This window comes from Rhyacophila brunnea, unplaced genomic scaffold (assembly GCF_057557595.1).
Source record: "Rhyacophila brunnea isolate RB1 unplaced genomic scaffold, BYU_Rbru_1.0 scaffold_21, whole genome shotgun sequence".
Taxonomy (NCBI): Eukaryota; Metazoa; Arthropoda; class Insecta; order Trichoptera; family Rhyacophilidae; genus Rhyacophila; species Rhyacophila brunnea.
Window position 1 is genome coordinate 22,794,025 of NW_028232871.1, and position 24,155 is coordinate 22,818,179.

Below are 24,155 nucleotides of genomic sequence, written 5' to 3' on the forward strand. Positions count from 1 at the left end.
GGTATTTTATTTGAAATATTTGCAGATCGCCTGTGTGACGTCGTGGATCCAAGATGGCGGCTGCTCCGTGCATTTATAAAAACAATCAAGCACAACCCCTTTCCCAAGATTTAAAGGGGGCGTCGAAACAGTAAATATTATACAATACTACTAAATATTACGAGCCCTGTATGAAGTAATCGCTGTCATCTTCAATAATAATTGGATAGGGAAGAGATACCGAGAAACAGAAAGAGATACGTGAGATACTAACGTTGTTAGTTGAAAATTAAAGGTATTTCTAATAATTACAAGATAAAAAGAACTTTTAATATACCACGTTTTTAAATATTCTGTTGAATCATATAAACTTGACAATTCTCTATTAAGGGGGGACATGCTCGTCGAAGGTCAAAATTGAGTTTTTATTGTATTTTCAAACCACGATCCTGGACACTCCTTAAACGTTGTAGATAATCTATTTATATAATTTTGAAGCCTTATTATCCTTTATAGTTATTTTAAACATTTGATGACTGCATAAAGTATTTTTGTTACATAAAATAGTATTCTTTTAAACCTCTCGCTCTAATGTTTTGGAATATAGTCATATTTCGGTACATAACTGTACAGTGGTGTTAAGATTTTTTACATTTATTAATTTTTAGACGCATTTATAAAACCATTGGTATAATTTATTACGAGATAATTTTTGTAAAATATTCACGATAAAAAATTATATTGATAATCTATGTGATCCCAAATTTGACAAGAATTAGGCATTTTATTATTCAAAAAATCGGCAAGATTAACACATTTGAAGATGATTCTAAAGATACTTATTATAAGCTATGTCTTTGACCATTCAAGTGTGATAAACATCATACGAATTATGATTGCTTTATAATAATTATTGACCTAAGAATAAGGTAGTGTTTTTTTGAAATACGCCATTTCTTTTGGCATTCCCCAGTGTTTATGCTACAACATACGGCCGTAGCCATAAATTGACAAACTATAATTGAAGTAGGGAGTAAAATGATATTGACGCACGTGTTTGAACATGTACCGTTTAAAAAAAAATAAAAAAAAATTCGGTTAGGTACATGTTCAAATACGCGCGTTAACATAATTTTACTCCCTAGTTTAATTATAGTTTGTCAATTTATGGCTACGGCCGTATGTTGTAGCTTAACCACTGGGGAATGCCAAAAGAAATGGCGTATTTCAAAAAAACACTACCTTATTCTTAGGTCAATAATTATTATAAAGCAATCATTATTCATAAGATGTTTATCACACTTGAATGGTCGAAGACATAGCTTATAATAAGTATCTTTAGAATCATCTTCAAATGTGTTGATCTTGCCGATTTTTTGAATAATAAAATGCCTAATTCTTGTCAAATTTGGGATCACAGAGATTATCAATATAATTATTTATCGTGAATATTTTACAAAAATTATCTCGTAATAAATTATACCAATGGTTTTATAAATGCGTCTAAAAATTAATAAATGTAAAAAATCTTAACACCACTGTACAGTTATGTACCGAAATATGACTATATTCCAAAACATTAGAGCGAGAGGTTTAAAAGAATACTATTTTATGTAACAAAAATACTTTATGCAGTCATCAAATGTTTAAAATAACTATAAAGGATAATAAGGCTTCAATATTATATAAATAGATTATCTACAACGTTTAAGGAGTGTCCAGGATCATGGTTTGAAAATACAATAAAAACTCAATTTTGACCTTCGACGAGCATGTCCCCCCTTAAGGGGGAAGGTGTTCCATGTCAGCTATTTTCTGGTATTTTCAGAGGTTAAGCCTGAATAGTACGTAAGATTTGTAGAAAAACTATTTATATCATTATGAAGCTTATTCATCGTCAAATATTTATGTAAAACATTTGATAACTACATAAAGTATTTTTATGACGTAAAATAATATTCTTTGAAACCGTGAAACGTGATAATTGAGAACGAAGCCATATTTTTGTGACATTAATAGGCTGTGATGATGACAAATTTTTCCCTTAATTATTATCTCAAACGATTTATTATAGATAGTTGTAATGTTATAAAACATAATGTAGTAAAATATATTCAGTATAATTATAATATTTGCAGTTTCTATTGGTTCTAAATCTAATGGAAGCGAGTGGACATTTTGTTATTTAAATATGCTACAATTATAGACATACGAAATAATATAAAGCTACGTATCAGAAGGTTTATCATTAATCATTGAATAAATGATGAAATATCTTGTTAGTTATAAATTTATAATACTAAATAGAGACCTTTTTAAAACAACTGTTTCCACGAAATATTCGACCATCTTGATATCCGCCAGACCCACCTGCGAATTGGTGTATGATGTATGGAATCTTTAGCTGGTATTATTTTAACTTTATATGACCAAAAAAATACGCCAACACACAAGTATTGTACAAAAATATGTTTATAAAAGTGAATGCTACAAATTGAACACAAAAATAGGCGAAACAAACACAAATTCGAACATATTATTCAAAAGGAAAACATATTTTGACATTTGAGGACAAAACAAAAAAAAATCTGAAGAAATTTGTATTTGCGTCAATTCTACGTTATGTCATACTAAATCATACATTATAATTTTTAACACTGTTGCAATCTATTTTGCCTAATATTGCAACATAGCAATCAGTTTTCTGTCCCTTTCTATAACTATCTCCCTCTACATTCAAAATAATTATGATTGTAGTAGGTATGTATTTTATAAATTGTGATAGATTTTATTTTATTTCAGTGACATATATCGGGTCGTCCAGTATTGCCATATCTACTAAAATATTATTGAATTGATATTTTAGTAAATAAGAGAATGAAGTTTTTCACCATTTGTATCTACTATTAGTTTTACTATTTTTATTTAATAAATAATACACATGAGGTTTTACGAATTTCACATTTGTTATTAAACATACTTACATAATTTAGAACACCCCAAACACATCGCGAAGTAAAAATATCTATATTTTTTACTTAGCCAAAATTATGAATCAACATAGGTTAGGTACCTACTGATGTTTATATTACAGAAAATTTAACTTTTACTAAATTATGAATTTGCGAGATTATAATAATACAGATGATTTTAAAGAATACTTTCATCAAATAACATAATAATGGATGCCTGTACTTACATAATATTTTCCAATGTAATTTTTTTTTTAAAAACTAACTTTAATTTCGAAAGTTTAGCCTGGCAATACTATGAACGTCATTTATTTCAGCGGGAATGCGAAATTTTCATCCTCGGTTTTTGACATAGGTACCTAACAATATTATCACAATTATTTATATCGATTGTACTTACAAAAAATGCCACGAACTCACTATCCGATGGCTGGAAGTTCCAAAAAAAGACGTAGGAGAAAAGATGGAAATATTAATACATTAAAAACACAAAGGTTTGAAATTATTATTTTATAATTTGACATAATTATACATAGTTGAAAAAACCACATTTCACAGAAAATTTTGGTTCACAATATTTATTTATCTTGCAAAAGGAAGTTTTGCGTATTACTTATTAATACACACAATTAAGTATAATGATCATTTGTACTTATATTATTTTTATATTATGTTTGTGCCATGTCTTATTCGAAATTAGTGTGTCTGTGACAAAAATTATAATCTGGTACAATAATTAATAGCAGCTATACATTTTGTTTTCTGTTAACTATCTACTAAACTAATATTTTTGAATGTATTATAGTATTGATATATTGCCGAAGACTATGCCTGAGCATGGAAATCCTCAAAGCATACTACCTGAACCAGAATTTCATCCCACATTTGAACACGAACACGAAGAATTTATTATAGAAAATGAAATTGAAGATTCAAGCCCTAAATTCCGTGTAGAAGGCCGTAGAATTATAGACTTTTCATATTTTTTCCAACAACTTCAATTAATTAGCCACCATGATTCTCCATTTAATTGTAATTTATCACATTTAGAAATTTTTGGGGAAAATCGGGATAACTTTAGTAGTACATTTTTTATTCAATGTAAACTTTGTGGTAAAAAATTAAAATTATATACCACTGAAATGAACAAAAACAAAATGAATCTGTGTGACGCATTTGTATCCAGTATAATCAGTATCGGCAGTGGATTTTCAAATCTGGAAGAAATGTGTTCAGCAATTGACGTACCATCGATTACAGCAAGAACATACAGAAAGAGTCAACAGAAGGTGTACGAGTGGTTTGAAGAAACCAAAAATAAGAGTATGGAAAACGCTGCGAAAGAAGAGCGACAACTTGCAATCGAAAATGGTGACGTCGATTCTTCTGGTATTCCCATGATATCAGTTGTTGCAGACGGCTGTTGGTCGAAACGTTCATACAGATGCAATTATTCCGCAGCATCTGGCGCTGCCACGATCATTGGTCAAAGAACCGGAAAGATTTTGTACATGTCAGTGAAAAATAAATATTGCGATTTGTGCGCCAAAGCTAAAAATAAAAATATCCCTGCTCAACAACATAAATGCTTTTTAAATTATACCGGTCCGTCAGGTGGAATGGAATCTACAGCAATATTAGAAGGCTTTAAAGAATCTATTAATACACATGGATTGATTTATTCAAAATTGATTGCTGATGGAGATTCCAGCACATACAAAAAAATTCTTGATTGTCACCCTTATCCGAATGTAACTGTCGAGAAAGTTGAATGTAAAAACCATTTAATTAGAAATTATTGTGGCAAAATAGAGGCATTAACCAAAGACACAAGATATCCCTTGAATGTAAGAAAAATCATTGCGTCAAGAAAAAGACGTCTGCGGAAAGCCGTCATAGGTGCAATCAAGTATAGAAAACTACAAGATAGTACTTTCGAAGAAAAGGTTATCGCTCTGAAAAAAGATTTATTTAATGGACCGCACCATGTTTTTGGAGACCATACTTCTTGTCTACCATATTTTTGTACAAATGAACCAAATACAGAGGACATGCTTGATGTAAATTATGTACCAGCATTAAAAGAATGCAGTCTATTTTCTCAATTAATGATATATAATTCTCGTTTGGTGCTAAATTCAAAAAGTTTAATTTATAATTTTTCTACTAATATTTCAGAATCTTTTAATAACATGATTGCAAAATTTGTAGGCGGCAAGAGAATTAACTACTCTCAAAGACAATCGTACATGGGACGATGTGCAGCGGCGGTAATCGCATTTAATACAAATAAGTTACATTGCACAATTCAAAAACAAGTTTATAAAAATAGCCCAAAAGCCTTCATAAATCGCTTAGAATCAAGAAGGTTGAAAATAAATAAAAAAAAAATAGGAAAATCTTGGCGAAAACCAATACATACTGTTCCTTTATCTAATCCAGATTATGGAGAGAGTTGCCAAAAACCTGATATGGACAAAAATCAATATCAATTGTTAAAAGAAACTTTTTTGAAAAAACTCAAACTGACAAACTATGAGAGGAGGGATATAGAAAGACGCACCGTATTACAATCTGAATGTGCAGAATGGCTAGAAAGGCGACGAAACCTTCTTACTGCCTCTGTTTTTGGTAAGGTGTGTAAGCGGCGAGAAAATACAAAATTTGGGCCTTTAGTAAAACGTTTATTATATAGCCAATCATTAGCCAACGTGAAAGCGGTAAAATATGGTAAAGAAAATGAATCAATAGCTTTACAACAGCTTAGTGTACAAGAACGGATTAAGATTGAGAGATGTGGATTGTTTATCGATGATGTGTATGATTTTATCGGTGCAACGCCAGATGGCATCAGCGATGATGATACAATTATTGAAATAAAATGTCCTTTCTCAGCTGCTGGAATAAGTGCAGATGAAGCTATTGTACAGAAAAAAATTAAATTTTGGAAAGTAGATAAAGACAGGAATATGGTAATAGATAAAAATCACGATTGGTACTTCCAGATTCAGGGGCAGCTTCATATTACTAAGAAAGATGTCTGTTTATTTGGAGTTTGGACGGGACATAATTTTCCTGTTAAAATAGAATTAATCAAAAAAGACGAGACATTTTGGATTGAAAAGATTGAAAAAAAGATATATCACTTTTATATGAATTGTCTACTGCCAGAAATAGTAGATCCCAGAACCAGTAGATCTATGAATATTAGAGAACCAGAAAGGCTGAATTTCTAAATTTTTATTTTAAATTTTATTATGCTTAATATATTTTCAACAAGTCTATATTACATCACTATTTTATAGTTCATCAAGATATATCTAATTTACTAATATAGTTTACTGTTACGAGACACCCAGAACGAGTGTAATTTTATGAAATTCAAAATAATATGTATACTTACATCTAAATAATGATACCTGCAGATCTTGCTGGCGATTCCACTGCGCCATATTTTGTATAAGCATTCGTCTCTGCAGCCGTGAGTTTTGGTTCCGTGTAAAAAGTACATTTTGTTCTCAAGGTCAAAAACCAAATTGGTTGTGCCAATGGCTTATAACCATTCCTCATAAATGATTATAACTGATATCACCTCATAACTGATCAGTGCCACGCACGAGTTAACTCGCGGGATCTTTTAAACGTCATAACTTCTGAATGAACTGTTTGTGTATATTTTCTTAACAATATTTATCATTTTAGTGTGAAAATATTCACGTTAAACATGTTGATTTGGTAAATTTTCACAAATATTTATCATTCTATTCTTATTTCATATTTTTTAAGGGATTCATTTTATTCCAAAAATAACTGACCTACAAGTACCCACCTGGTAAAAATTGAATTTGGATTGGATGGAATTTCCTAGTAGATGTTCCAACTAAACAACATGACGCTTTCTATATATTATTTACTGTTAGTTTTGAAATTATTGTATTTGAAATAAATAATGTATCAATAATAAACATAGAAATCAATAGATATATAAAATAGATATCACAGTTTAAAAATCAGAAAGATCAATGCATATTACCATTGTTTATGTTACAATATAAAACAACATTTATCATTGAACGTAGGTACCAAGAAAAATAGACTTCATTAAAATGTGTCAATATAGTATATACCCGATATAATTATATAAATTATTATATTGTTAATTACTCTGTGGGGTCCATATATACTGCTTCAATTGTAATTTAATTTTACAGTATAATTATTTATGTTAAGTACTTGATTTACTTATTATATGTACAAATGTAATATACTTACCTACTTATTAGGATATATCTTGGTGAATTTTAAAATAAGAGGAAATTAAATGGAGGTCATCGTGTCTAACTAGATGTCTAACTAGACGTTGTTAAGTCTTATATAAATATTTATACATTATTAAATTGTTTTTCTGTTTTTTATTGATGTAAAGACATGGCATGTATTCAAAGTAATAACAAATTAGCTGTGTACTATTTATTTAACTTATATTAAAACCCCAAGATTGATTTCGTCTTACGACATATTTTATTCTTCTAAGTTTTACTATGACATTGTAATATGAACCATGGATATAGTATAGTACTTAAAAAAATCAAAACTGGTAATATATTATTTCAATATTTAATAGTCAATTTTCATTTGAAGTCAGCATTTAATTACTGGTATAACACATAATTATTAACTGATATCTACAACTTCAGATGGACAAATTAATTGATATATCATATTATCAGTTTTCATTTCCTTTCAACAATGTATTCATTCTAGCAGCTATTTTAAATATCTTACTAGTTTTTATGTCATGGCACCTTACAAAGGCTCCGAGCAACCGTATACTGAGCTTCGAGAACAGATGTTTACGACGGATACTGGGTGTGCGGTAATTTTAGAAGTAACGGGAGATAAAAGAACGCACCAAATAGCCTCGCATCACGTTGAGAGTGAATACGCAACTTTGTACCTGGCCCGGCCACGTGCTGCGAGTGCCTGAAGAGAATCCCAATCTGGTTTGCCTGTTCTTCAAGCCAACCGGATTCCGGCGTCCTGGATGGCCGCTAAATACTATCTATATAGCATATCTGGCGGAGTTACGGGCTGCTAGTATGACCTGGAACGATGCAAAAAAACTAGAGTGACAGAGATTCTTGGAGGCGCCGCATTGTATCCATATGCTGCAACTAAGATGCAGATATAGCCGAAGAGAAGAATTAATATACAGCATCTAGAAAACTTAAAGTCTTTGAAATGGTGTTAGAAAGACAATGTTTCTAATATCAAAGTGATATTGAGGATGAAAAAGAAAAGACTTGGAGAGTAAGCTCTACCAAATGACATACCTGATATGATACAAGTAACTGATATGCAAAATTATATTATATTTTAGAATATTATGAATCAATTTAGCAACTTTTATATCATTATCGATAATAAATTTAGTGCAAAAATGTAATTATAAAATTGTTTTATTTTTTAAATATGTATGCGAGATAGATATAGCTATAGGTTACAAACATTAGTCACTTTATATTTACCTTTTGTAATTGTACTATTAAATCTATAAAATGGGTATATATGCTTGATGGTCTACGTCATAAATAATATTATATGAATCACGCCATGTTCGGATCGTACGCCGAAAGTCGGATTTATTTCATTATTAATTAAAAGATTTATTTCATTCCATCTTATTCATATGAAACCGTCGACAAGCAAAGATCTCGGTAGACATTTTCTCCATCTGCAAAAAACATAACATATGAACTGTTAATAGTGTGATTTTTAATCTTTTATAGTGTGCGACTGTTTGAAGAATGGTAATTAAAACGGATTAGTGATAATACAAAGCATCAAAAAAGATTGATTAACTAAAATAAAGTAATCAGGTAGGTAACATGTTTAATAACAACTAGAACGCCTTAGATTATATCAAACAAATAAATATGAAATCACAGGCATTCTCGCAATAACCTCTAAACTAACCTCAAAAAAAGTAGTCGGAATTATGAAACATTGAAAGTATGTGTAGACTAAGAAAACAATAAATTAACACTTGAATAATATATGCAAAACACACAGAATACTACTACAGTAATAAATAACATAATATTGTACTTACAGATAGTGTTTCTTATTCCTGATATAAAACACAATTCCTTCGTTAGGTATCTTGCAATTTGCTATCAACATAATCTGACAGCAGAGAGTTTTTTCTATTAGTCTATGGCCAAAAATACGGATTTACTTGGCCGGCTAAAAAAAAGATTTTAATATAGCAAGAACATTTTGAATATGCGACAAATAAATAAAAGTATATATAATATAGTTGTTAAAAAAATCTGTGTACATTATAAAATATATTTAATATTATAAATACATATATTTTTTAAATTCATGTTATAATTTGTAAACGACGAAGCACGTCAGCTAATACGCATAGTAAATGTTTAAACTTTGGTAATCAAATTCGAATGTGACAGAAAGAGAAAGAAAAACTTTTTAATCATATTAGCATGCGTAAAAGAGATGTAACATAATATCACTTTCACTTTAAAAATCATACCTAGTATTCAATGTCATAGTTCAACTTTAAATGAAAAAACAGAAACTCTAGGTAAGCATGTGTGCCCTTAATAAAAACTTTTTATTGTACTTGATAGAAATACTGAATAAATATTATAGAATACAGAAATGTCATTTTGACATTTCATATTGATTTCCATAGTAACGCACATACGTGTATATAATTTAGTTGCTAGGACCTACTTAGCAACCAATAATAGTTAGTAGTAAATATTACTTTTAACGATTTTTTTCCGAAACATACAAAACAGAATTAACTGAAAATGAATTCAATTCTGCTTAAAGATGGCCAAAAGTATTAAAATAATGCATTGTCGCCGTGTTCTGATATATTCTAAAAGTTTCAAATGTCTAGCTAGTCGGGAAGTTAGTTAAAAATCTTGGAAAAACGAGAAAAAATCTGTACCGGACAAACAAGAATACAAGCTAATAAAAACGTGGTAAAAATCGGTCATTGTCTCGGCTTTTCAAGTTCTCGCACCTTTTAGGAAGTAGGTATTTGCCGTTTTGTGAAATCTAAAACCCAAACAATATTGCTATATTAATTATGTTACAGCCGATAGTTTAATTTTACCCAAGTGGTAAGCTCTCTTTAAACCCCCAGGTTTCTGCATGAAAGTTATAGGCCCGGCCCATCAAACCGCAATTAGTAACCTTATTTAAAACTTTCAAAAGTTGATGACAAATGAAACTTATTTAAAAAGCGTCGCACAAGTTTTCGTTCAGTAAAGTAATATTACCTCCAAAAGATGTTGACTGTTTCTCTAATAAGTATAGACAAGTGTATACATAATGTAAGTATTAACCGAAAACTGCACAAGAGCCTCGTATCTAGATTCTAGAACGCCAACTGACAAGGTTTGAAAGAAAACAAACGAGCCCGAGATACCTTTTTAACATCACAAACTATGTGGAAAAGTCTATCCAAGCATATACGGAACATATTTAAATTCTTGTAAATTATTAGAAAATATATAATATGCTGGCTATATAATTTAGGAATATAGGTAACAAAAAAGATTGTCTAAAGTCCCCTTATAAAGTTGTTACATAATCCTATCATATTTTTTTTATCACTACCAAGGAAAATGTCTGGCTTATGCTGAAGTTTTATTTCAACAAATGAATAAGTAGTGAAGTCATCCAAATGACAAGAAACCTTCAAATAAATCTTTTTCATGCTTTTCAAAATGTTTCCCATTATACTAATAAATTACCACGATGATTCACGTATAATTTAATGAATAACTATTTTTTCAGTGCGTAAAGCGAATGACAGCAACGTTATTATTATTTGTTTTGTTCATCTGTCATTGACAAAATAATAATTTTAAAATTAAGCAGAAGACCTGTGCGCATTTCCGGTTTATTTTGTCGGAGAATGTAAAATTATATATGAGATTTGTCATACTTTCCTATTCAGCGTTTGCAAGATTATTACGAGTGCTAAGTAAAAAGGGAATCAAACTATTTCATAGGTCACGAACAAAGACTTGCCCCCTCAGTAATTAATTCCAACGAGAGGTCAGTCTTTATGAAAAGGTGGGTAATATTAAATTTGACACTTTTATCTTTCTCTCGCAAATGCACATTGACTTGTGCTGAAAGGGATGGAGTTAAGTAACGTGACGCTGTTAAATGGAGGAATGAGGTGAGTCGTTCTCAACATAAGGTATTCGAACCAATAATAATTTAAAAATGTCAATTATCTACTTTTTACTACAAAGCTCTGTTAAACGTTTTCTTTTTTATATATTACGTATTAACAGGTGCAATTAAAGACGACTGTCGTATTTTATTCCAGTCCGCAATAAAGTAACTTATAAAATCAGTCAGCGATGAGGCTCGAATCATGGACCTGGTACAATGACATGTTGTTGTTTTAATGTGTCTTTGTATTCAGAGCATTCACAACAATTTTAAATATCAACTACTTGTTTTTAATAATAAAATGAAACTCCTCCTCGCAAGATTCCTGATTGTAAATTTAATAATAATGATGACATCGCATGTAGACTATCCGACTATCCGCACAGTTTAACATTAATTAATAAAGAGGCATCCACTAAATTAATGCCTCTTTGGTGATTATTCCAAAACCAACTTCTGGGAGCTAGGGCGATTCGGCGGCGGGACAACATGGTGCCACGCAATCGAATCAAATTCGAAAATAAATAGACTTTCGTCAATAATTATAAGTAGGTACATTTAAAATACATATTTAATATTAATGTTCATATTTAAATTATTATTTAATACTAATACTAAAATTTCAATCTACACACGTAAATAATGATTTAATTCTGCATAATATGTTCAAGTTCCAACGAGAAGAAAGTTCTTTTATTTTTATATAAAGCCTCAGGAATGATAATTCTCAATCCGCAATAAAAAAACATTATGTAGAGAGCAACATGAATAAAACTACTAAGTAGTAGTTAGAAACTTATTAAAATTCCTCGTCTACTTTCTGTATAAAATCGTAACAAACGTCTATCTATTTCATTCAACAGTGCGGCGCCCGATTGTCCTGGCGTCCAGTTGTCCCATTCCCTCTGCGAGTCTCATAACTAGGAGTTAGCTTCAATTAAGTTGTAATATTTGTAACTAATTACCTACTGGAGAAAGACCTGGCGAAAATTCAAAAAGGCTGTAGGTACCAGACCGTGTGATGTTACGGCGAACTCAATTTTAACTTCGGTTCTTATTTCCGTGTCGGCTACATTCTAAATAAATCTGTACTGTACGTGTATTCTTGATACTAAAAAAAATAACGTTATCCGCACAAGTTGGTCCCCGTCTTACAGCCTTATCGGTAAAATTCTACATTTACATAATGGTTATTATGTATAATTATTAAGCTTCTATGGGCTAGGCTTAGTTGTAATTGTTTGCTTAAACTTTTAAAAGGTTTACGGTAGCTGCTTTCACGAGTTGGAATGGGCTGAAAACACACATTCTAATCGCGAGTGCGCTGAAAAGCTTTTGCAGAGGTACTTAGAGAGGGTTTATTACGTTCATATGAATGTGAAAGGTTAATAGAAGAAAGAAAAGAGGTGTAGAATTATTTAATTTTTAATTTTCACTGCACAATATATAAAATGTTTTACCGCAGTGTTAAAAATGACCCTTACAATTTATTGCAAGATGAAGGAGAATGGGTATGATAACACCGCTAGCTTAGTGCAGAACAAGTATAAGTACAGTTTAACGCAAAAATAAATCTAGTATGACGACGAAACCTTGAATAAATTAGTCCAAATCTCAGAGCAATAATACCTAAAGATAAAAGGTATCGTTCGGTTGTGTGAAGCCGGTTTCTTTACGGATGACGCACCTATGAAAAACGTGATGCTTCTCAGTACGACTACAAAATATAAACACAAAGCAATTAACCATCTTTTCTAATTAACTTTGTATTTCGCACAAAAAACAATATATATCAGTAAAACGTACTCCTGGTTTTGACCTAACCACATCAGTCAAACCAATATTATTTATCGGCATCATGTCGAGCTTCACTAAGTCGTCTATTCATAATAATATTATGTCTTATATCTTATTCTAACGTATATTGCAGAGATTATACGCGTACCTATTGCTTTTCGCTCTCACGTATATATTTTAGTTTATGTTCAGGCCTTGTCAAAACACTGGGTAGAAAGATCGTATCTGAAATCGAAAATTTTCTTTAATAAAATCGATTCCGTACTTTCTCTTCTTTTGTCGTGCCCGTGGGAGTGATGCGCCTAAGCTCTTCTCAGATTCCGTACTGATGGACAATAACTAAGTGAAGGTTTAACAGTTGAGATTGATCTGAATTCAAATGAATATTAAATGTATTATTCATATAGATAACATTGCAACATGTAATAAATAAAATCAATCTAAATCCTGTTTTATTTATTATCATTGTCAAGATATGACACAATTAAATAATGTGTAATAAAATAAATGTAGGCATACAATCACGATAGATATCCAAATACGTACACAAAGTTAAAATTAACGCAATATATATAAAAAAAATACTATACACATGGCCGCCCTACAACATACTGAATAATAAAGGCGACATAATTAATTTTTACGACTTTACGTATCTACGTCATTTTCATTTGTATTTGAAACTATATCTATTTATAGTTACCCAATTACATTATCCTTCTAAGGTGAATGCGTCGTTTATAAATAAATAAAGGAAATTAATGCGTCTCAACTAGTAACATATTTTGCGTAACCGGACAAAACAGAACATGGAGAAACAGAACGGTGACAAAACAGAACAGTGACAATATAACAGAACAGTCAGTGGAAAAATAAAAAATATTTTTTGTCGAATTTATTTATTAATTAAATATTTACTTATAAAACTTAAGTATAGAAAAGAAACATATATAAATATTTAATATAATTATATAATCACCGCATTATGGCCATTCGGCGCAAAAAAACTTAATTTATCTGCATGATTTTGATAATCATGCACAACTCCACAAAATTATTAAACTCATTATTTCCTTGTACCTAGTCACCATTTTCTTTTCGTAATTTACTTGCGCTTTTCTCACCCTTGGACTTTGCATTAAAGTAAACTCATTAAACTCAGTCAGAGCTCACTTTGAGCGTAGCAACCTAAGTCTCGGGCATCTTCTCCCTGCACACTCCCAGTCAAATTGTTTCAGATGCTTCACATCACCAATTGTAGGGTCCCGCGATACACTCGATTAAGACCGAGTGTGGTGCGGGGCGGGTTTCGGTGTAGGGCACTTAGCTTCAATGTAACTAGTCACCTAAGCATTTTGAACATATTATAAGATGAGATATACCTAGCTTGCCAGGAACACCGAGTTGAGTCCCGTTTAATCGAGGCTTTCCACGATTAGAAATGCATAAATTATATAATTTGATTTTTATGGCGTATTGAAAACGTGTGTTATTTAATATATATACAAGATGTCGACTCTGTTCTGGCAGAACACACTAACTGGAGAATACTAGTTTTGAGTAATATGACTTTGAAGTTGTTAAAATGTTTGAAATGGCCTATAATGTGAGTTTATTAAGTAATCGTAAAAAAGATGACTTATTAAAGACGGTTTATTTATTAAGAAGGTTTCCAGGCGGTAAAGTTTGAAATAAGGAACATTTTGGTAAAACTAACTCAAATGTCATTTTTTCGAATATGTGCCTTCTGCCAGAACAGTGACGATATACAGATATGACAATTTCAATATTATATGTTATATTTTTCCTGAAACGTCATAGTCAAGTTTATCGGTGTTGTGTTTTGTCGCTGTTTTGTTTCTGCATGTTTCTTTTGTTCATGTTTTGTTTATTCATGGAGCCACTTATTTGATAGCGCCATAAAAGTTGGTTGAAAAGGTTAAACTTATATTTGTTATTATTTATTTTAATATTTACATACGACCTTACTTCCTGTTCTTCTTTCGTGTCTTATATTGGTCGTTATTATTAATTAAGTATTTTTATTAATTTAACGACTATTTAGAATTTAATGTTGCTTTGTATTGCATTTTATTATGTATTGTGGCACATTGGCAAATAGCTGTGATGCCACAATAGTCTTTTCAGATAAATAAATATAAAATAAGTATTTTTAATTTTTTTGACTTGAATGAAAAAGTTACATGTTCAGCTTACGCCACTTATACTCCCCGTGTCCGGAAACATCACTTACTTTCGTATCAAAAATTACAGTTCGGTAAACTGCTAGATAAAGAAAGTGTCGTTCGGTCTCAACGATATCCTGACATCTGGTATTGGTACAAGTGTTCACGGTCACAATGTATTCGTAAAACTTTTTTCGTCCAATTTACTCCTGGGTCCAAATGTTTAACCGACTTTAAAATACAGGATAACCGCTCGAGTGGTACATTTAAGTAATGGTAATTATTCATTGCATTACCGCAATTGGATTGAATTGCAAAAGTAATAGCGGATGTGGCGATTTTTCGACGAAGATTGCGGTAATTACACACCAACCCACGTAGGTAAGTACCTCCTACTTATGCAACGTGCATATATTTTCTCACATACCCTTACACATTCGCTCAGGCAAAACGCTAAACTAATAAAGCAGGTTTGATGAGAATACAGGACAAAGAATGAGAAGTCCACGCCCGATGTAACGTCTTCTTCAAATACTGCGACTATTATCGCACAAGCATTTTCGTGCGATAATATTCACTGTGTGTGAAACAAGGATAAAACTGAATGCATATAAAGGTTTGTATTATAATCATTTCATTGATCTGACAGGAATATTTGTTTCGATAATTCTATATTTAAAATTTGCCTTTATTTTTCTGAAACGTTTACCTCCTTCGTACGTTTGTCTGCCGGATATATGTTCACTTTTATACGCCTGACAAGAAGATTCAAAGCTAATCGATTTAAATGAAAATTAAGAAAACCCTCTCTTATTGGTTGTTCCCTCGTGCCTGAGGATCGTGACGTCTCTGAAGTGCAGTCATCTTCTGAGAGACTCTCCACCTCTCACGGTCCAAGAAAACTACATCAACCTTAATAAAATAAGTTATTCACATGTTTTACAATGATCGTGAAATATCGCATTCGTCCTAATATTATAGTAGGTATGCACTATGATTTATTCAATGAATTTGCCACGTCTTCGTTGAGCTGTCACAACCATGGCCCCCACATCCTGAAGCGGGCCCCCAGACCAGGATCTTTGGCGGCCCCCCCTACCTATCGCTAAGGATAAAGGCAGTGTGACGCTCTACAGTAACTTTTTCCAAAATGAAGTACGCGGTAAAATTTATATGTAGGTATATTATTTAGTGTTTTTTTTGTATATTTTAAAACATACATCCATTTGAATTATAGAGTTGTCGAGTATTGATACACAATTAAAAATTATTGTACAACCACATAATATTAAATAATAATATTTTTGAAGGAAAATTGCGCCTAGTGAAGCAAATTTGTGATGTCACTTATTTGATTGACCTGCCTCGCCGGGCGCCTTCTGTGCCCGGGTCCCCAGACTAGGACCCTGTTAGCCCCCCCCCCCCCTTGTGGGGGCCATCCATGGTCACAACATTACAATTTTATTTTACACGAGACAAAAAACTGCTTATCTGAATAACCTGACATGTCTAAATAACGGGTAGTTGGAAGGAGGCTCGTCATAATAAAAAATAATGTACCTATGATGTTTGTAACAATGTGAAATTTAATATAATTAAGTTAATTAGGTTCCGGACATTTCCCAATTTCCTTTTTATTTTCAGTTCAAAAACATTTGTACACGAACAATGTTTTCCATCTACGGGCAAATACAACGCAAAATATAAACGTTTGTATCATAACATTTTAGATGTATGTAAACAGTTTTTACACAATTCATACATCTATTGTTGATATCTCAGAATAGTAGAGCCATCTAAAGGGTTACAGAATGTTGAAATAATGAGGAAAAACGCCTGTATGCAAAGATTGGTTGATCAAAGATTATTAATCTCAATTCAAAACCAGATGAAATCTCGACGACGTAAGCTTTACTTTAAAAATACAAATAATCACGGGTTAATCTAAAGGTAAAAAGATCTAGAATTTATTATTGAATTTTAAATAATATATTAACCATTAAAAGTCTATACTTTAAGTAATACCTACTTTAACTACTTACCCACTTCAAAGGAAACAAAATAATACCATTTGTACAGAAATAATTTTCTTGGACCGAGTACATACGGTTCTATTGAATTATTTAGAATGGATCAGCCTTAAGGCGTGGAAAAAACATCATTAACGGAAACAATATTTAATAACGTTTTTGAAAATAAATTAATGTTTTAAATTATACGGTTTCCAACATAGTAGATATTACTCTTGAATAATCTCCGTGGTGGGGGAGAAAGATCATCACGTTTCTTTCTAAGAGTTTTTTTTGTAGTCTTGCTAATGATGTTGCAACAAACATAGTTAGATATAAATTAATAAAACAAATTGAAGAATTTAATATAATGTTTATTATAAAATGGAAATAACTGATTAAAAAATTGTACCTAGGTACATTATTAGATATTATCTTTTTCGCAAATGCGAATAACTTATCGAAAAAACCGCATTCATTATTTATTTTTCTTGAAGGTGGAAAAGATTGTTTTGAAATAGAGGTAGGTACCTATCTAAAAAGGGTTTTAAGGACATGAAAATATATCAACTTGTATTATAAGGAAGAATTTTTTGCGTACTATATTTTCCTTTCAAATACTTTACAAATAAAAGATGACAACATTGTTACATATAGAAAAGATTTTCGCTTTGGAGTTTGGTATCAGCGAGTGATTCATGGAATTATATACAATTCAATGATCAGGGTTTTCAATCTTCCGTCACATTTCAACAAATCCTTATGCTTATACCCACGCACGCTGTAGTCCTCAGACGAATCCAAGATTGCTTGCTTCACTGCGAAAGGAAAGTCTTCACCTAATATAAAATATAAGTCTGACAAATCAAAAAAAAAAACATCTTAGGTATTGACTAGGGTGAGCCTAAATAATGACGTATTGACGTCAGAATGCGATTTCAAAATGATTCAATGAAGAAAAAGTCTAGAATAAAAAAGAGGTTCTATCTTTACATTTCGAGATCGAGAGAAATGTCTGTCAGACACCCGGTCGCCGGAGATTCAATTTTTCACTTCCAATAATATTAATATTTAACTAAGTTTCATTTTTTTTTGATAATGGATTGTAACATTTTTTCATAGAAATACTATATTGACCCATATATTCTATATTTGAATTGGTTTCATTAAAAATACATCACACGATAGCCACAGTAAGTACCTATTGTTTATTGCAATAATCATAGTGCGGAGTGTCTAGGTATCGGTGTGCGCGGATTCCAACGTGGAAGCAACAAGGCGCGGTAAGGTAGTAAAGCGGTGCTTAGTGGACTTTCCAAACTCCACAGTGAGTTTCATCCGAACGTCGTACGCAGGAATCACACAAATATGTAGAAGGTGACAATATCCGAGAAATATGGGATAAACATAAACACATACTAAAGAATACAATATTTTTAATATGCATGTCTGTATCACAGCATTAAAGATTGCCACGTATAGATACAAATATTGGTAATATTTGAGGACATTCCGGAGGCTTTGAATTTCTTGCGTCCAATGGTCTGAACGTTATTAAATCATAAATCATATAACAATACTGACTTCAGTCTTGGTCTATGGCGACAGGCTCCCACATTTCTCTGGGCGTACCCTTATACATAGTGGTTATTATGCCGCATATGTTGTATACAGCAGAGCTACGGGATGCTAACATGGCCTGGGTAGACGGAACCTACAAAATGCTATGAGCTCCAATGACTATAATCACTACATAATAGTGATGAAACATAACAGGCTTAGAGAATCACAGTGTATGTAACCTCAGCTTAAATGAATCCTGGAACCCCCGTATGAGAAGTGCCTTACGCACTGGACTACGATGGCCGCATAATAATCACCATGTACCTAATACTGATCAAGAAAATTTTATTGGTAAAATAGTATTATTTTTGAAATTTATAATAATATTTAGTCGCAATAATATGTACTTGAAGCAATGACATATTAAATGGACAACTCACTTCATACCGGCGCGCACGAGAAATTGTGCATGAAAGTCATTCACAGATGTATAGGTAGATGTCACGTGACCATATGACGTATCCGTTTCCATTATGCGATACAAGCTTCGAGAATTTATAGTAATATAACCTTTATTGTAATGGCGTATTAGTGTCATGACTCATTGCGTTAGAAACAGATTCTCGGAGATTAGACGCAAGTGAGCCCAGCGCATCACAGGCGACTGTCCAATGGTTTCTGTCATTCAATTGCATTGAATAAACATTATCTTAAAATGGCATTTTATAAATAATAAATAATACTAACACATGAAAAGTGATATCCCATCTTTCTTGGAGTGTTTAGTAGATTTTTTTTACAATTTTTAACTAGGCACATTGGCATTTTGTAACACAATAATAACGGTGGAGTCGAAACCTGACAGTCAGAAATTTTGTATGGGCAGACCCAGCGGTGTCGCCAGACCGCTTGCAAGCAGAATGTTCATTTGAGCGTAGGATACCGATATTAAAATATGAATTTCGCCATCCGGCAGACCCGACACAAAGTGAGTGTCATTTTATTTTCTAGATGCTTTGTCCATATTAATGTCATTGACTTGAAGGCTGAAAGTTAAAAATAGGATTGCTTTCAAATAACTTTATTAAACACGCCGACAGAATAATAATATAGGTACAAAGTGGTTTCTATATTTAGAGAAGAACACCCACATAATATTCCAGGACCTTTTCTTATATCAGTGGATAATAAATATGTAGGTAAACATAATACCTAACTACAGGTTTATTTAAATGAATTTGAAACAAATACTTGCCTGAGGAAATAAATACTCACTTGGTAAAATACTATGTAGCCACGACCTAAATTTGGGACTCGGGTTAGGATTTAGAATGGTTAGGTGATATTATCTATGTCTTTGCAGTCCTGTTTATATATGGAATGGAGGCTTGGACAGGGCTCTGTGTCAGCTGGAAAGACAATGTTGCAAATGTCAAGATAATGCCGAGAATGCAAGAGACCAAACAAAAAATCAAAGAAATAAAAACAAGAATGTTGGCATACTTGGCCACATCATACGGTATCTCGAGAGATATCAACTTCAGTATCTTCGGTAACCGAATAACAACGTGCTCTCTCAAGAACCTTGGCGACTGGTTTGACCTCGGCACTCCATACATATTAGGGCACCTAATCGATACCTTTATTTAAAATACAAAAATCGATTCAACACTAACGCAAATTGATACGCATTTCATGTAAGAACTACTGGTTAAATTCGTCGCAATTAAGTGGTATGCCAGAAGCCTAATTGGCAAAGAAAAATGGCGCGAAACCAGTGGTTACAGGTTCAAATCCCGTCGAGCAACGTTTTTTAAAAAATCGAGTAGGTATTCTGAGGTGTTTTAAAATGGGTTATATTTATACGTTTATTACAGTGCGATAATCCTTACTGGGTTATTATTTTGAGCCTACCTTAATAAAAATTACAACACCCACGATGGCATAGCGGTAACGTATCAGCTTATAATGCTGAGGGTTCCGGGTTCGAATCCCGGTCTGGAAAATTTACTCAAATGACTTGTGTTTGGACCCAGAGTATGGACCTACTAGGTTGAGTAAGTGGCTAACATCCATTTCTCGTAAAAACAGAATCTGTTAACACAACCTTCACTATAGAGTCCCATATGATCCACTTATGATCGACCATAGTGAATATATTTTTATTATCAGTAACATTACCTACAACAGAGGCATACACCTATAAAAAATACACCAAATTAATGTAATAGTAGTTGCAAGTTGCAATATAAAATATATCTACATAAAGATCCGCTTCGTCGTACATTTACGATCAATACTGTTCAAATGCTGTAATAATCCGTATGCGTCATGTTTTTTTGCAGAATATCATGACATCTACCGCACCACACCCAGTCTTAATCAGGCGTATCATAAGGCCCTACGTTGGAATGAGAAGCATGACCAGGAAAATCGACTGGATCGATGAACTCGTTAATTTCGACAAATCTACGTGGCAGCGAAGAACTGGGGACCGAGAATAGTAAAGGCACCCAGAGGAGGATTTCATGCAGCAGTAGATAGACAACGGTTGATGATGATATAACTATTGTCTATCGTGGCGATTTTTCAAGTAAATTTCAGCACATTTAATTCAACAGATAATATGATATTTTTACCGGTGATCAAAACAGATAGTCATGTTTATTAAGTTTTAAAATATATCTACCTATAAACATATTTAAAAACTCTCCCCTATCTAATAAAGAGAATATCGCAGAACAGAACCCCTATGCGTCAATTTAAGAGGTATTTATTGGCTTTAAATAGGTCACCCTCGGGGCACGGTTTCAATCCCCCCCCATAAAGGGAGAACATGACAAAAAGGGAGGGTGATTATTATCTGCAGTAGCATATTATGTTTTATCAAAAATATAAAACCGATTAAGCCATTATTTAGTTCATGTATGAATTTAATAAATTACGATTATATTTTAATTGTACGATTGTGCATTTCCGATAGAACTTCTGCGTGGACATAATGATATTTATAGGGAAAAGTTTGAATTAAAAATCGAATAGAAAAAACATAAGGAAATCATTATCAAACCAGATTTGCGCAGATAGTGATAATTATTTAACACGTCAAAAGCGAAAACCGCACGTTGAACGCCTTTTATGGACATATATATATATATATCTGCCCGCAAACAAATATATGTACATGGTATACAAACTTGTATACAAACAGTTGTGTAACTTTTTTATTTCAATGCTCCGACAAACAACGTCTGGTCACGTTTACAGGTTTGTATTCTTTCATCGTATAGTGATGTTTTAAATAAAGCACCGATTTTTTTACAATGTGGATTGTCTAAACTATATTTAATTCTATAGCAAAGTTTGCAGATGTGGACAAGCTCGAGTATCAAGCAAATGTTTGTGTATGTGCATTTGTGTATCAGCAAAAGTCTATACATAATTATTGTACTTTTTGCTTTTGTGTTATGTATACACTAAAGCAGTTGTGATTTAGAGCTTGTCCGGATGACGCATGAGTCACCGCGACAAGCCGCGTGTAGATGTGGACAGCTCAATGAGGTCACATGTACCTCGACCGCGCTCGAGAAGTTACACGCGAGTCAAATTGCGCCATCTGGACAAGGCCTTAGACATAGTGGCCGCCACATCAAGACACTATACGTAATGTAACATGAAAACAAGGTGTCCATCATACCAGAGTATTTATGTTTCTTTTAAGACGATAGATCAGTGAAACGGCAAATAATTTTCAACTATAGGCGCGATGAAATTTTGAACGTCGAGGTGTGAATACATCAATTGGTTTCGTGATGGCCACGGGGGTATTAATTCTTAAATTGTGTAAAGATGACTAAAAACGTTACCCATTTACTTGAAAAAGAAAACATGTCAATGAATATATTATTATTGTTACTAATATAACAATAAACAGAGCATTAAATGGACGCATGTTGGATTTATATGAAAAATTATATTTCGTTCGGCATGCGTCATTTGCACCCGCGACCCGCAATCCGCGCATCGCCTAGCTACGATATTTTTAGACCATGCCTCAACCGAGGAATAGGTATAGCCTTAAATAAATAATGTCAAATTTAAATCTTTGTTTTTATTCAGTAAATAATATTATGATGACCCTCGAAACATATTTATAATTGAATTTGTCTAGTTATTTAATTGAAAAAATAATCAGCTATCTTATTAATATTGACAAATTATTCTTTCGCGATACACTGAGGGTGTCACGATCTCAATTTGTAAAACGCTGGTTTAGCTAAAATAAAAAAGGTGAATACGCTAATGTAAAGTGTTCTACCTACACGAGAGAGAGAGAAATTGTGAACATCCCTTATATACAGAGTTATACACCTAGAAGGCCCGGGGGTATTTTTAATGAGAAATTATAATAAAATTACCATGATTCTCAGTTGGCCCATCCAATTTTACCCGGGGGAGATTTTTCAATTAATATTAATCTCGCTAATTAAATATTTATCGACTTACAGAATAATCCGGACCGGAAAAATATTAACATGTTTAAATCCTCATTACCGATGACTAACTTCCTGCAAAATCGGACTCATTAATAATTACTTGCGCAATAATGTTGTTCATACTCACATGTTGCGCAATCTTGTTTAATCATTTGGTATGGAGATGGGAAAACTGGTCGATTTTGAAGTCTAAGTATACTTACTACCAGTATAAAAAAATACTTAGCATATAACTTAGTATCGATAAATAAATAGTATTGAACCTTGTTCCAAAATACTTACTAGTATTTGGAATACTATATAGAGCGTTTGGCGTGCGTATGCGACAAAAGTTTCATACTCAACTGAAACTAAAACCAACTCCTTATTGGTATTTGAAATACGTATCGGCTCAGGGAACTCAGACTGTGTATCGGCTTCAATTGAATCGCTAAAAATACGCTGAGCTCCGCTTGTCGAAAAGTCCCATTTATTATAAAATTTTAAACACATTTTAAATTTATGAGTTGTTTTTCTGTTAGGTTACAATATTCTTGTTAACAAAAATGAATAACAGTGATTTTTTTTTTTAAATTTTAAACATGTTTTGAGCGGTCATATAACAAGCCTAAGCATGTGCGTCATCTCACCACTATGCTGCGACACAAAAATTATGACCTATTATTCATGAAATCGAACGCAATAGACTAATAATAAATTAAAATATACCTATATTCAAGTGCCATCTCGTGCGCGCGCATTTAATGTTAATAGTGTTAAAAGTCTACCAATTGGCGAGTGCACAGAATAGCGACTCGCGATGATATCATCACAAGTTTTATGGAATAAGTTTATTGGGCCACACATACTGAGTATGGGTAGTTTCATCCGAAACTTGAGTACACAAACTGGTGACAGTATTTTCAACTCACCTCTAATTTGGTAGAT

At 32.3% G+C, this 24,155-nt stretch overlaps 1 protein-coding gene and 1 long non-coding RNA gene across 2 annotated transcripts in view; both read right to left on the bottom strand.

Annotated features, from left to right (window-relative positions):
* Hers (Histone gene-specific Epigenetic Repressor in late S phase) overlaps positions 1–24,155 on the bottom strand; it is a 543,873-nt gene that overhangs the window by 363,764 nt on the left and 155,954 nt on the right. The window lies entirely within an intron of this gene.
* Positions 7,369–9,139, bottom strand: LOC147070862 (uncharacterized). Its single transcript, XR_015070907.1, has 3 exons — positions 9,064–9,139; positions 8,480–8,685; positions 7,369–8,055 (listed from the first exon to the last, which is right to left on the bottom strand). It is a non-coding gene; the product is annotated as an uncharacterized LOC147070862 (long non-coding RNA).